We start from the raw sequence: 14,137 nt of genomic DNA, 5'->3' as shown, positions 1-14,137 counted from the left end.
ACTGGCTAGGCCACTCCAGGACCTTGAAATGCTTCTTACGAAGCCACTCCTTCGTTGCCTGGGCGGTGTGTTTGGGATCATTGTCATGCTGAAAGACCAACATCTTTTTAAGTGGGAGAACTTGCACAATTGGTGGCTGACTAAATACTTTTTCTCCCCATTGTATCTCGGCTGCAGAGGATAAGTTCATTAGACTTAATTACACCTCAGATTACAGCCCAAATAAATGCTTCACATAGTTCAAGTAACAGACACATCTCAACATCAACTGTTCAGAGGAGACTGCGTGAATCAGGCCTTCATGGTCGAATTGCTGCAAAGAAACCACTATTAAAGGACACCAATAAAAAGAAGATACTTCCTTGGGCCAAGAAACACGAGCAATGGACATTAGACCGGTGGAAATCTGTCCTTTGGTCTGTTGAGTCCAAATGTTCTATTTTTGGTTCCAACCGCCTTGTCTTTGAGAGACGCAAAGTAGGTGAACGGATGATCTTCGCATGTGTGGTTCCTACCGTGAAGAATGGAAAAGAGGTGTGATTGTGTGGGGGTGCTTCGCTGGTGACACTGTCGGTGATTTTTTTAAATTCAAGGCACATTTAACCAGCATGGCTACCACAGCATTCTGCAGAGATATACCATCCCATCTGGTTTGCGCTTAGTGGGACTATCATTATGAGAGGACATCAATGCATTATGTGCTAGTCTCGAATTCAGCCAACGTCAGATTGATGATTTAAGGAAAGAGAGCACGGCGCTGAAAGGTACTGTAGACTATATTCATAGCAAGGTGGAGGTGGTGCAAAGGGAGAACAAACAACTGCTTGATGTACAGTAGAAACATTGCTTGATGTAGTGACGATCAATGCGGAACAATCTAATATTCTCAGTGATACCGGAGAATGACAACAGTCCGAGACATTATGTCAACTCAACTAAAACTGCCCACTGATGTTGTGCGTAATGCTACTTTCTCCAGAGTCCATAGAATAGGCAAGGCCTCTGGAAATAGGCCACAATAGGCTTTTATTGCATGTTTTGATAAATTTAAGCAAAAGGAAATGACGAAAAACATGGGGAGAGAACTCAGAAACACTGATTTTGGAATGAATGATCACTTCCCCACCGAGATCAATGAAAGGAGAAAAAAACTATATCCCATCATGAAGGAAAAGCGTTGCCTGAATCAACGAGTTTCCATGGTGATGGATAAACTTTATATCAACAGGCAATTGTGTCAGGACTCTAGAATAACTCCCTGGTTATTTTAATTCAATGTTTAAAACTGAGTTTGTGTGTTGTAGTGTATCATGACAACTTCAACTATAATGAATATATGCTATATTGATCTCAACTTGATAAGGAAAGGGCTGCATATAGCTCAGGTTAATGTATGTAGCCTTCCTAACAAAATACATGAGGTTTTTAACTTGGTCAACATAAATAATATTCATATTTTGGCTTTGACCGAAACGCATTAAGGTGCACCTGTAAATGATGGGAAAATTAACATTCAGGGATATAGTCTACTGAGAAGGGACAGGAATAGGAATGGTGGGGGTGTTGCACTGTATATTCAGAATCATATACATTTTAAGAGGAGGGATGACCTTAATGTAGGTCAAATAGAGGCACTATGGGCTCAAGTACATCTGCCTCACCAGGCAGCCATATTGGTAGGATGTGTGTATAGACCTCCTAGCTCTACGGTGTCCTATCTGGATGACTTATGTACTGGGTTTGACCAGGCCACAGATAGCAACAGAAATGTATTTATATTGGGTGATTTTAATATAAATTGGAAGGATCACAATAATTTGAATAGAACTAAATTGATGAGATATGCTAAGAACTGTGGTTTGAAACAAATGGTTAATGATACTACTAGGTCTTCAATTAAGTTGGGTCATCGTTCAGACACGTGCATTGATCTGATTTTCTGTAATATACCATTGCAATGCTTAAAAGCCAGATTAATGCCAGTGGGCTGGACAGACCATAATATTGAAACCATAACCATGAACACCAAGGTTCCAAAGAAACCCCCTAGGATTGTGGTCAAAATACATTTTAAAACATTTAACCATGAGTTATTTCTAAATGATTTGTCTGCTGTACCCTGGGAGCTGATTTATCTAGAGGATGATTTAAATCACGCTACAGAATGTTTTATTGATGTTCTCACTGAGGTAATGGACCATCATGCCCCTATAAGAAAGAGTACAGTTGGTGCTCGTTCTTCTCCATGGATTGATGATGAACTGGGTGAGGCTTTTTCTCAAAGAAATATGAAAAAGGTCTTAGCAGCCAAGTCAAAATGAGAAATTGATGAACAGAATTATAGAACATTACGTAATTGTGCAGTTAAATTGAATTGAAAAAAAAAAAAATGTTATTTAACAACAATGCTTTTATTGATTGTAAAAATGATTTTAAAAAAGGTATGGAACACAGTTAAGGGCTTACTTGGTACATCTATTTCATCATGCCCATCTAGTGTGGAGGTTGACGGGAGAATAATAACAAAACCAGTTGATATTGCCAATCATTTTGCAGATTTTTTTACACAGAACATTTAATTACTGAGCAACAATGTAGACATACATTCTTCCAAACAAGCTATTGTCCAATGGATTGATGATCATATTATGAGCAGTAAGATCTGCTCTTTTTGTCTACAAACGGTGTCAGTGGAGGAGGTGTTTGCTTCGCTGTGCTGCTCCCCAGATTGCAGTTCCACTGAGATACATATTTAATTGGTCACTGGAAAAGGGGATGTTTGCAAATGTATGGAAGCATGCGAAACTGTGTCCTATTCCGAAAGACAGCAAAAAAAAACATTACTCCTGCCAATAGTCGACCAATTAGTCTACTCCCTACACTCAGTAAGATATTGGAGGGTATTGTGAGTAGACAAATGTGGGAGTACATGGAAAAGAATGATCTGATTACAGCCAATCAGCATGCTTATCGCAAAAACCATTCCACTACCACTGCATTGGTTGACATGACTGACCAGTGGCTCAATGCTATAGATAATGGCAAATTTGTAGGTGTACTATTTTTAGATTTCAGTGCAGCATTTGATTTAGTGGATCATGAAATCATTTTGACAAAATTAATGCATTATGGTTTTAAGGGGGTAGCATTGCATTGGGTACAGCCATATTTAACTGACAGGAAACAGTCCACCTATATCAATGGTTCATTTTCTTCCCCTAATGTGTTAAACTGTGGAATACCGCATGGTAGCTGCCTTGGGCCATTTCTTTATTTAATATATACCAATGACCTTCCATATGCCTTGGTTGAAACTCAATCTACTATATTTGCAGATGATACTACAATTTATGCAGCAAGACAATCGGTTCAACAGGTACAGCAGGCTTTACAAGGAGATTTGGAGAATATCAGGAAGTGGGTTTGCCAAAACAAACTTGTTTTAAACACCAATAAAATCTAAGTTATGTTGGTCTGTTCAACTAGGAAAAGGCAAAAACAGCATGGGATACAATTAAGTATGGGAGGAGTACAAATTGAAGAAGTGGCAGAAACCAAACTATTGGGAGTGCAGCTAGACAACTGCTTATCATGGTCGTCTCAAATAACTAATCTATGTAAAATAATTATTAAAACAACATGCGTAATCAGAAGGATAGCTAAATATTTACCAGGAAAAATTATTCAGCAAATAACACAATCATTAATTGAGAGTCAGGTGAACTATTGTTCGGTGGTCTGGGGAAATGCATTATCAAGTGAAGTTTGGAGGCTGCAGAATGCACAGAATAAAGCAGCATTGTTTTAAGGTGGAGATATGGTTATTCTGTTGCAGTCATGCGCAGTGTTCTTGGTTGGTCATCAATCGACAAGATAATTGAAAAAAACATGCTTATTTTATTTCATAATATACATCATTTAAAACGGCCAAGTTCTATTCACAATGGTATTCAGTTGGTAAGAGACAGACATTCCGTAAATACTAGGAATAGATTGTCCACCATCTATGCGCGATCCAGACAGAAAAGAGAAATAGGCAAATTAACATTTCGATTTAGAGCAATACAGAAATTGAATAAATTAACTGAGCAAACTAGAAACCTTTCAATATATAAATGTAAACATTATTTAAAAATCATTTAAATATAGTATATAGAAATGTTGTGGGACTATAATAGATGAAGAATCAATATTTTTTAGATTGAGTATTTATTGGGTCATTATGCTAGTGTATTATGTATGTTTGTAATAGTGTGTTATATGTGAAAGTGTGTTTGTATTATAAATAGTATTTTAATGTTTAAGGACTCTTGGAAGATTAGTCCAAATGGGGACTAAAAGAGATCCAAATAAAATAAAATCATTCGTTTTTCAACAGGACAATGACACAAAACACACCTGCAGGCTGTGTAAGGGCTATTTGACCAAGAAGGAGAGTAATGGAGTGCTGCATCAGATGAGCTGGCCTCCCCAATCACCCGACCTCAACCCAATTGAGATGGTTAGGGATGAGTTGGACAGCAGAGTGAAGGAAAAGAAGCCAACAAGTGCTCAGCATATGTGGGAACTCGTTCAAGACTGTTGGAAAAGCATTCCTTATAAAGCTGGTTGAGAGAATGCCAAGTGTGCAAAGCTGTCGCCAAGGCAATGTGTGGCTACTTTGAAGAATCTAAAATATTATACAATAATATTTTGATTTGTTTAACGCTTTCTTGGTTACTGCATGATTCAACATGTGTTATTTATTTCATAGTTTTGATGTCTTTACTATTATTATACAATGTAAAAGATAAAGAAACTGTATGTTATCATTATGGGGCACAATTCTAACTAGTCAAACATACAGGTCATCAAAAAGAAAGGAGGACCAAGGCACTCTTCATATAAGTAAAATGCCTTTATTTGTATGGCATGTTCAATAGAAACAAAGTTTAAAAATCCGACGCGTTTCGGCTGCATGGCCTTCGTCAGGGAGTACAAAGAAATAATTCAATGTCCTCTTTTGAACAGCTTTTCCAATTAGCTCTAATTTGAAGAGGGAGTGGTTACAAAATTGAGTGGACACACCTGGTAAGCAATACTATAAACATTAAAAAGTGAAATAGTGTAGCTATGTTATCAAAAAAACCTTAAGGTTAGAACTACCTTTCTAGGCGTTCTGATACTTGTAGCTAGGAGTTTAATTTTTTTATAACATAGCTACAGTATTTCACTTTTAAATGTGTATAGTATTGCTTACTGGAAATATCATTCAATATGTACTAAAGATACATTTGTGAGATTTGATCTTTCTTGAATCAATAGCCTATTTTTCAGAGCTTTATTGAGAGAAGTGTTGAATAATTTGCAGTTCATAGGCTAGGTGTAAATACATCATGCTGCTTGGTTAGCAAGTGTCACTTCCTCCTGATTTGGTTCCCATCAAGGCTTGAACCCAGGACTTCTGCCTTTCTAACACACATGACTGCCCTCCTGAAGCATCTTACCAGTTGGCACCATGTGATAAGCTAGTAATTTGCTGCTGCAAATGGGGACACTTCAGGCTGAGTAGTAGCCTAAGTGCTACATTGGCAAGGTTGAGTCACTGAATCCTATTGGTGTATGTAGGAGTATAATGATCTGGCTCTTGTGTTCACATGAGAACATGAAACCACAAAGTGCTTTGGAATTCCCACAGAGCAAGCCACTATTGCCCAAGGTAAACAAAGAGTGTGTGTTTGTTACGAGTATGCGTTATTCAAGAGTCATCCAAAACACTTGAGGCAATCCACAACTTTACAATTACTATTTTCTTTGAGTCACCATGCCCTTAGTCTAATCAGACAAGTCTGAAACTTGCACCGGGTGACAAAAAATATTTTGTTGTGGAATATTTTCCTACACAGCAGGAAATGCAAACTTGTAATGTATATAGGTTTAAACAGGCTTCTAAAGTTTGTAATTTCCACTTTAAAATGTCAGAATTGATTTTCCCTAACAAAAAACGTAGCAACACCTACAAAAATTAACCATTAATTATGTAATCCATATAATAATTCACATTTCCTGTTGGTGCAGGAAACTGTCTCAAATTAAGATCTCTCATCTGTACCTTATAAATGTTTGGTAGATGTATAGGGTTATATGGAAGTGTTTACAGTACAGACTAGACTAGAGACAAGTCAGGACAAAGCTGTTCCACCAAAGAATGACAACACAGCTGATCTGCCCCAGCTCCTTCTCGTCTAATCAACAAGCTGTTCAACACTAAACACACACAAGCACTATCCAATTTTCCCTGGAGGTTCTCTAGTATTTGTAGTGTTAATGTGTGTATTACCTGTCTCAGTATTTGGAGTAGATTTGTTTGTTTTTCATAGATAGGGATTTTATCAGATTAACACTCAGTAGTTTGTGGTTTCTATGGGCCCTTTGCAATCAAATTAGGTTCAACGACTGAGAACATTATTTTTGGGCTGCGAGAATACAAGATTAGAATTATATAACAAATTAGATACTGAAAACTGCGAATGAAAAGCAAATAAACACAAGGCAAAACCACAAAAGACAACCAGTATTGATTTCAATGAGAGTTTCCCATGTTTTGTGTATCTCAGTTTTGTCCCTGTTTTTAGTTGAGAAAGTACCAATGCACATCTGTAGAAGGTGTATAACTGTGTGTAAAAAAAGGGAAAACACCTCAGTGAGGTTTTCATTAGTGGTGACTAATCTGAAAAAGTCCCTGAGACATTTTTCCTGTTCCTGTTAACACTCCCTGCTCCGAGACGGTAGTATCACTGGGCAGAGCTCTACCTGTGCACATGGTGTTTCAGTTAATATTTAATCTAAGGATCAGCTAAAAACAACATTGTGGAGCTAGAATAGGTTCACTCACATATAAACCTGGGACATACTGTACATTCATTTACATATTGTTATATTACCGTCTCTGCTGCTTGTTCTAAGGTTCACATGTCACGCCCTGGTCTAAGTATTTTGTGTTTTTCTTCATGTATTGGGTCAGGCCAGGGTGTGGCATGGAGTTTTTGTATTGTGGTGTGTTTTGTCTTGGGGTTTTGGTGTGTATGTATTTGGGATTGTAGCTAGTGGGGTTATCTAGCAAAGTCTATGGCTGTCTGGAGTGGTTCTCAATCAGAGGCAGGTGCTTATCGTTGTCTCTGATTGGGAACCATATTTAGGCAGCCATATTCTTTGAGTTTGTCGTGGGTGATTGTCCTTAGTGTCTTTGTTCCTGGTGCTGTATTTAGTTGACAAGTATAGGCTGTTTTGGTTTTCATTACATTTATTGTTTTGTAGTGTTTTGTGTTTATTTGTATTTACGTTTGTTTTCATTAAACATGGATCGCAATCTACATGCTGCAGTTTGGTCCGACTCTCCTTCACCACACCTAGAAAGCCGTTACATCACATTCATTCCTGTCCTCACTTGCAACATAGATTTATCTTAATGATACAGATACCTGGAGCAGTTATAGGGCCATTTGCTGTAAAATGTATTCCATCACTGGGAGAGAAGAACAGAGTTGAAGTAACATTTACCAACTGCAACAGACATCCCATAGCAGCCTAAACATGCCAGCTGCTTCGCTCAGTATTGTTAGTTTCTTATGAAGTCATATGTTTTGTCACAAGTATTTATTTGTTATATGTTGCACGAAATGTGCAGTATCTTGTGCTTGAAATTACACTTGTGCAACGCAGGCGCATATCTATAGGGGAGGCATGTTCGGTGGGAGCAATGGATCTGTTCCATCAGGCGATGCCTCCCCATTAAACCAGGCCTTCCCTCTTTCTAGCATCATAGGCATTGTGTAGGTACACAGTGCTACTGTAGGCTATGTCACAGTCTGCAGAGTAGCCACAGATCCACTTGTTGTGTCTTTAGGGGTTACTATCGCAAGCTTATTGCATGCCAAGAGCTCAGCCAACATTTTATTGGGTGTAATGAATGCATAATGAAGGCCATTAGCAAAGACCCAGCGTTTCCTGTTTCACATTGATTCAGCTTTACAACAAGACAGACAACTAGCTATCAGTTTGTTTTAGTGGCCACAGGCTCTTTGCTTGGCTGGCATCCGTCTGAGCTGATTTTCTAGGAAAGCGTGAGTAAGACAGTTGTGAACCAGTCGCTTATTGAGAGCTTGCAAAGTAGGGACTGAGTCATGTCTGGAATACCTTGATTGTTCTAATAGTTAATTGCTTTGATACATGTGTTAATAATGGTAAGGTTGATAGGCTTATTTTGAATTGTACACAATTGCAGAATATAGTAGGTCTACGTAAGTAAGTAAATAAAATATTTTATTTTGTGTGAATTTACTGGTAATTGAGATACAATATTACATTACACATTGATGGGACAGTAGTGGAGAGGGTAGTAAGTTTTAAGTTCCTCGGCGTACACATCACAGACAAACTGAATTGGTCCACCCACACAGACAGCATCGTGAAGAAGGCGCAGCAGCGCCTTTTCAACCTCAGGAGGCTGAAGAAATTCGGCTTGTCACCAAAAGCACTCACAAACTTCTACAGATGCTCAATCGAGAGCATCCTGTCGGGCTGTATCACCGCCTGGTACGGCAACTGCTCCGCCCACAACCGTAAGGCTCTCCAGAGGGTAGTGAGGTCTGCACAACGCATCACCGGGGGCAAACTACCTGCCCTCCAGGACACCTACACCACCCGATGTCACAGGAAAGCCACAAAGATCATCAAGGACAACAACCACCCGAGCCACTGCCTGTTCAACCCGCTATCATCCAGAAGGCGAGGTCAGTACAGGTGCATCAAAGCTGGGACCGAGAGACTGAAAAACAGCTTCTATCTCAAGGCCATCAGACTGTTAAACAGCCACCACTAACATTGAGTGGCTGCTGCCAACACACTGACTCAACTCCAGCCACTTTAATAATGGGAATTGATGGGAAATGATGTAAAATATATCACTAGCCACTTTAAACAATGCTACCTAATATAATGTTTACATACCCTACATTATTCATCTCATATGTATATGTATATACTGTACTCTATATCATCTACTGCATCTTTATGTAATACATGTATCACTAGCCACTTTAACTATACTTTAACTATACTCATCTCATATGCATATACTGCACTCAATACCATCTACTGTATCTTGCCTATGCCGCTCTGTACCATCACTCATTCATATATCTTTATGTACATATTCTTTATCCCCTTACACTTGTGTCTATAAGGTAGTAGTTTTGGAATTGTTAGCTAGATTACTTGTTGATTATTACTGCATTGTCGGAACTAGAAGCACAAGCATTTCGCTACACTCGCATTAACATCTGCTAACCATGTGTATGTGACAAACAAAATTTGATTTGATTTGATTCAAACTACTACCATGGTCCATTAGCCAACATTTCCTGCTACAGAATGCAGGATATGACTTCATCCCTAGGACGTAGGTACACTGATTCTATCATTCCATACCGTCTCTCATCATAATTGGGACATTTCTGAGTCATCCTCAGGGTACAAGGTCAGTTTGTATACACCTGAAAAAGCAGACACATATGGAGGGATATGTAGAGACATGTCCAAAGAGATTATGTGATTTTGACATGTGCGTACGTTTGTAAAAGTGTTTGCTTAGTCATTGCAAACAATGTCATGCTCTGTCCCATTAACTGGAAACTATAGAGCAGATCTAGAGCTAATATTAAAACTGTATTAAACTTTACATGAAGATTATGAAGCCTTCAGAAATACCCTTGTTAAGCCTACACAGATTGTTAATACATAGTTTATGACAAAATTACATATTATATACTACCATAACCATCTCTACCCATCATGGCCTTATTTACATCAACATTTATTGTGTTCCACAAGTCTAGTCATACATCAACCAATAGATTCTGGCAAATACAGCAGCAGCCAATTGGCTGCTATTGTACTAGACTCTGATATGGGAATGTATACTGTTCTGTATCTGCGGGCTAAAGCCTAATCTCACACCCAAATCTCAGTTTTTACCCCATTATTATCCTGATAGCATACTTTCACAATGTTACATACCTCTCTGTATGCTCATCCACAGATAACCACTTGTTAACATGTGGGTAGGTAAACCAATCATTTTGTGGTACCTTCACGACACCTGGAACATGTCTAGAGCTATTGTACTAGTCCTGTTGGGACAGGAACTCTCAAACTGTCATGCCTGCTCCCACTCCCTCTCTCTGACGCTCAAGGGCGTCAGGCTGTCCATCATTACGCACATCTGTCACTATCGTTACTCACATCTGCGCTTCATTGAACTGACCTGGACTCCATCACTTTATTGATTGCCTCCTCTATATCTGTCTATTCCTCAGTTTGATCCCCGTGTCAGCATTAATGTCGTTACGTTTCCCTTGTCCAGACGCTGTCTGTGTTTTGCTTCATTTCTGTTATTTATTAAATATTCACTCCCTGTACTTGCTTCTCATCTCCCAGCGTCTGTCCTCACACAAACATAATTCACAGTATGATCTAGGTGGTCCCCTACTCCATACACTGAAGACACAGCACTGGAAAAGATGATAACCAAGAAAGAGAGCAATAGGCCTCGCCTCGGCAGAGTTTGAGTCGGTGGGACATCGTAAGGCAGGGGGACAACCTGGTGGACCGTCCAGGCTCTGATGCAGCCCTGCCTGATATGAACTTTTCCCCTCTGACCCCCAGGTCGATCCCCAGACAAAGACCCAGGGCGACCCATGAGAGGACCATCAGATGCTGACCTGGAGTTTCCGGAGTTATTTATGAGAGGAGACATAGGCTGTTACCCCTGGTAAGACAAGCCTCTCAGCGCCAGGTATGGAAACTGCTTGGCATCCGACCGTAAGGTGCTACAGAGGGTAGTGTGTGTAGCCCAGTACATCACTTGGGCCAAACTTCCTGCCATCCAGGACCTATATACTAGGCGGTGTCAGAGGAAGGCCCAAAGAATTGTCAAAGACTCCAGTCACCCAAGTCATAGACCGTTCTCTCTGCTTCCGCACGACAAGAGGTACTGGAGCACCAAGTCTAGGTCCAAAAGGCTCCTGCTACACGCTGTTTATTATCTATCCATAGTCACTTTACCCCTACCTACATGTACAAATGACCTCGACTAACCTGTACCCCCGCACATTGGCTCGGTACCGGTACCCCCTGTATATAGCCCCGTTATTGTTAATTTATTGTGTTACTTTTTATTACATTTTTTACTTTAGTTTATTTAGTAAATATTTTCTTAACTCTATTTCTTGAACTGCATTGTTGATTCAGCGCTTGTAAGTATTTCACGGTTGTATTTGGCGTATGTGATAAATAGCATTTGATTTGATGCTGCAGATATAAGAACTGTGCCAGCCAGTGTGATCTGGAGAGCATATGGCAGCAATTTATATTTTGTTATTTTCCATCTTGCTCTACTTAACTTTTATTCGAACATATAACAAGGTGTGTTATGCTTCATTATGTTTGGCTTCAGGAATTTTTTTACATCTGTGTCTTTGATTACAGTGGGAGCTGTGTACAGGTATCGTAACTGAACCTACTGAGAACAACCACAACTACAAGCTTACAGTCAAACTGCCTGACCATTCATTTAGGTGTTAAGTCCCCTATATACGGGACTTTAAGTGGTTCTGGATCGGTTCCGACTGATATTTTAGCTCGCTCAACATGAAAAGATACTAAATAATTTCACAGATTTGAAACAAGACCGCTTTCTCTTGGTCACAGACAGACAAAATGACTTAGTGCTTAAAGCTGAAGTAACGTTTCTACAAACATTTGATTGGTGTCTCTGCGCCACTCAGTGGATGTTGTCAATTATATGAAATGCTACCAATATTGTATAGTAAATCATTTAACATTTGATTGTTACTCTATTTAGAAAGCATGACAGTCTTGTCAAGCCCTATTCCACCACTTTTGTTGAATAGGAAAAAAAGTATATATGATATTTCATATTTTTATAACATTTTTACTATGTACTTGAGCTTGTGTCCTCAAAAGTGAATGCACATCAGAAATTTCTATATATATTTTTTTTTACCAGAATGGGGAGATTCAGAGCTACGAGTGAGAAGCGCTACAGGTGAGTACAGCAACCCTGAGCTACAGGTGAGAACAGCAACCCTGAGCTACAGGTGAGAACAGCAACCCTGAGCTACAGTGCCTGCCAGCTCTGTAAAAAAAAACGGTTCCCTCCCCTCACCCGGAGGATCTCCAGCTAACGTCCAGCCATGAGGTCCTCGCAGATCAGGAGAGCCTTCAGAGGGGCCTGGAAGATCTGAGCTAAGGTCATCCCCAGCCGGTTCCACCGGAGGAGCAGAAGGGATCAGAGTCCCATCAGACTTCCACAGTGAAGGTGAGCTCTCTCTAGGGAGGCCAGCAGTGTGCCGTCTGTACATACAGTGTGCCGTCTGTACATACAGTGTGCCGTCTGTACATACAGTACATTATGGTATGTTTTCCTGGACACAGATTAAGCCTAGTCCTGGACTAAACAGCAAGTTATTCTTTGGCTTAGTCTCTGTCCTCAAGCCCCTACATGTCCGATCCTGTCCTAGAGTCATGCATTGAATGCAACTACATTGCCTTAAGAAAGTATTCATGCCCTTTGACCTATTCCACATTTTGTTAAGTTACAGCCTGAATTCAAAATGGATTAAAAAAAACAAAATCACACCCTTCTACACACAATACCCCATAATGACGAAGTGAAAACATGTTTTTAGACATTTTTTCAAATGTATTGAAAATAAAATACAGAAATATCTCATTAACATAAGTATTCACATCCCTGACTCAATAGTTTGCAGAAGCATCTTTGGCGGCGATTACAGCTGTGAGTATTTTTGGGTAAGTCTCTAAGATCTTTACACACCTGGATTGTACAAATTTGCATATTATTCTTTTTAAATCTTCAAGCTCTGTCAAGTTGATTGTTCATCGATGCTAGACAGTCATTTTCAAGTATTGCCATCGATTTTCAAGCCGATTTAAGTCAAAACGGTAACTAGGCCACTCAGGTATATTCAATGTCATCTTGGTAAGCAACTCAAGTGTAGATTTGGCCTTGTGTTTTAGGTTATTGCCCTGCTGAAAGGTGAATTTGTATCCCAGTGTCTGTTGGAAAGCAGACTGAAACAGGTTTTCATCTAGGATTTTGCCTGTGCCTGTGCTTTTTTATCCAAACAAACTCTTACAGTTTTTCCCAATTGCTAAAACACAATTTTGCAAACTAGGCTGGTTTTATCAAAATACTTAACACAATTCACAAAACCACACACCCAAACTGCAAAATACCTCATATATCCTGCAAAATGAAGCACTTACAACCAAAACTACATATAGCATTATCGAAATCAAACGTTTGCACGAAATGGCACACCCTTCATTCATATTACCAGATGTGTGTCTAACCAACTACACACTTTTGGGCATAATGAAAAGCACTCTCATCTTTAGTATGCTTTGCCATAATACTAAAAGAGTTAAAATTGTAGAAAATTCTTCAGATGCACAGAAATATTTGCAGATACACATACACATGCTGTTGAATTTTTTATTTTTTTTGCAACATATGCACAGCAGATATATTTACATTGGACTGAACAAAAATATACTCACAAAAAAACTGTAAACTGAAAGAAAATTGCAGAAAAAATATATAGAAAAAAGAGGCAAGAAAAATAATTAGGCAGCATCTTGCCGCACAGCTGGGTCTGGCCACAACGCCTCGTCCACATCACAGCTGGGTCTGGCCACAACGCCTCGTCCACATCACAGGCAATATCTTCCCTTGCCAGACATCGAGAGAAGAAGCGCCTTGAGTGCCTTATCCATCCCTGAATCGCACCCACATCCATCTCATCACATGCCTCTTCCATAGTCTGCACAAGAGGCCTGCGCACAAAGGGCTGCCGGTCGTATACCTTCCACCGCCATGCCGAAAATAACTCTTCTATGGGGTTCAGAAATGGTGAGTATGGTGGGAGGTATTTCACGAGAAATGGTGGGTGGTCAGCAAACCAGTTTTGGACTGGGGCTGCACAATGAAAGCTCACGTTGTCCCATACTACAACGTACCTGGTTCTTTGATGGTCTGCATCATTCATACGCT

The sequence above is a fragment of the Oncorhynchus kisutch genome, linkage group LG28 (genome assembly GCF_002021735.2).
Source record: "Oncorhynchus kisutch isolate 150728-3 linkage group LG28, Okis_V2, whole genome shotgun sequence".
NCBI classification, from domain to species: Eukaryota; Metazoa; Chordata; class Actinopteri; order Salmoniformes; family Salmonidae; genus Oncorhynchus; species Oncorhynchus kisutch.
Note: the sequence above shows the minus strand (reverse complement) of the source record.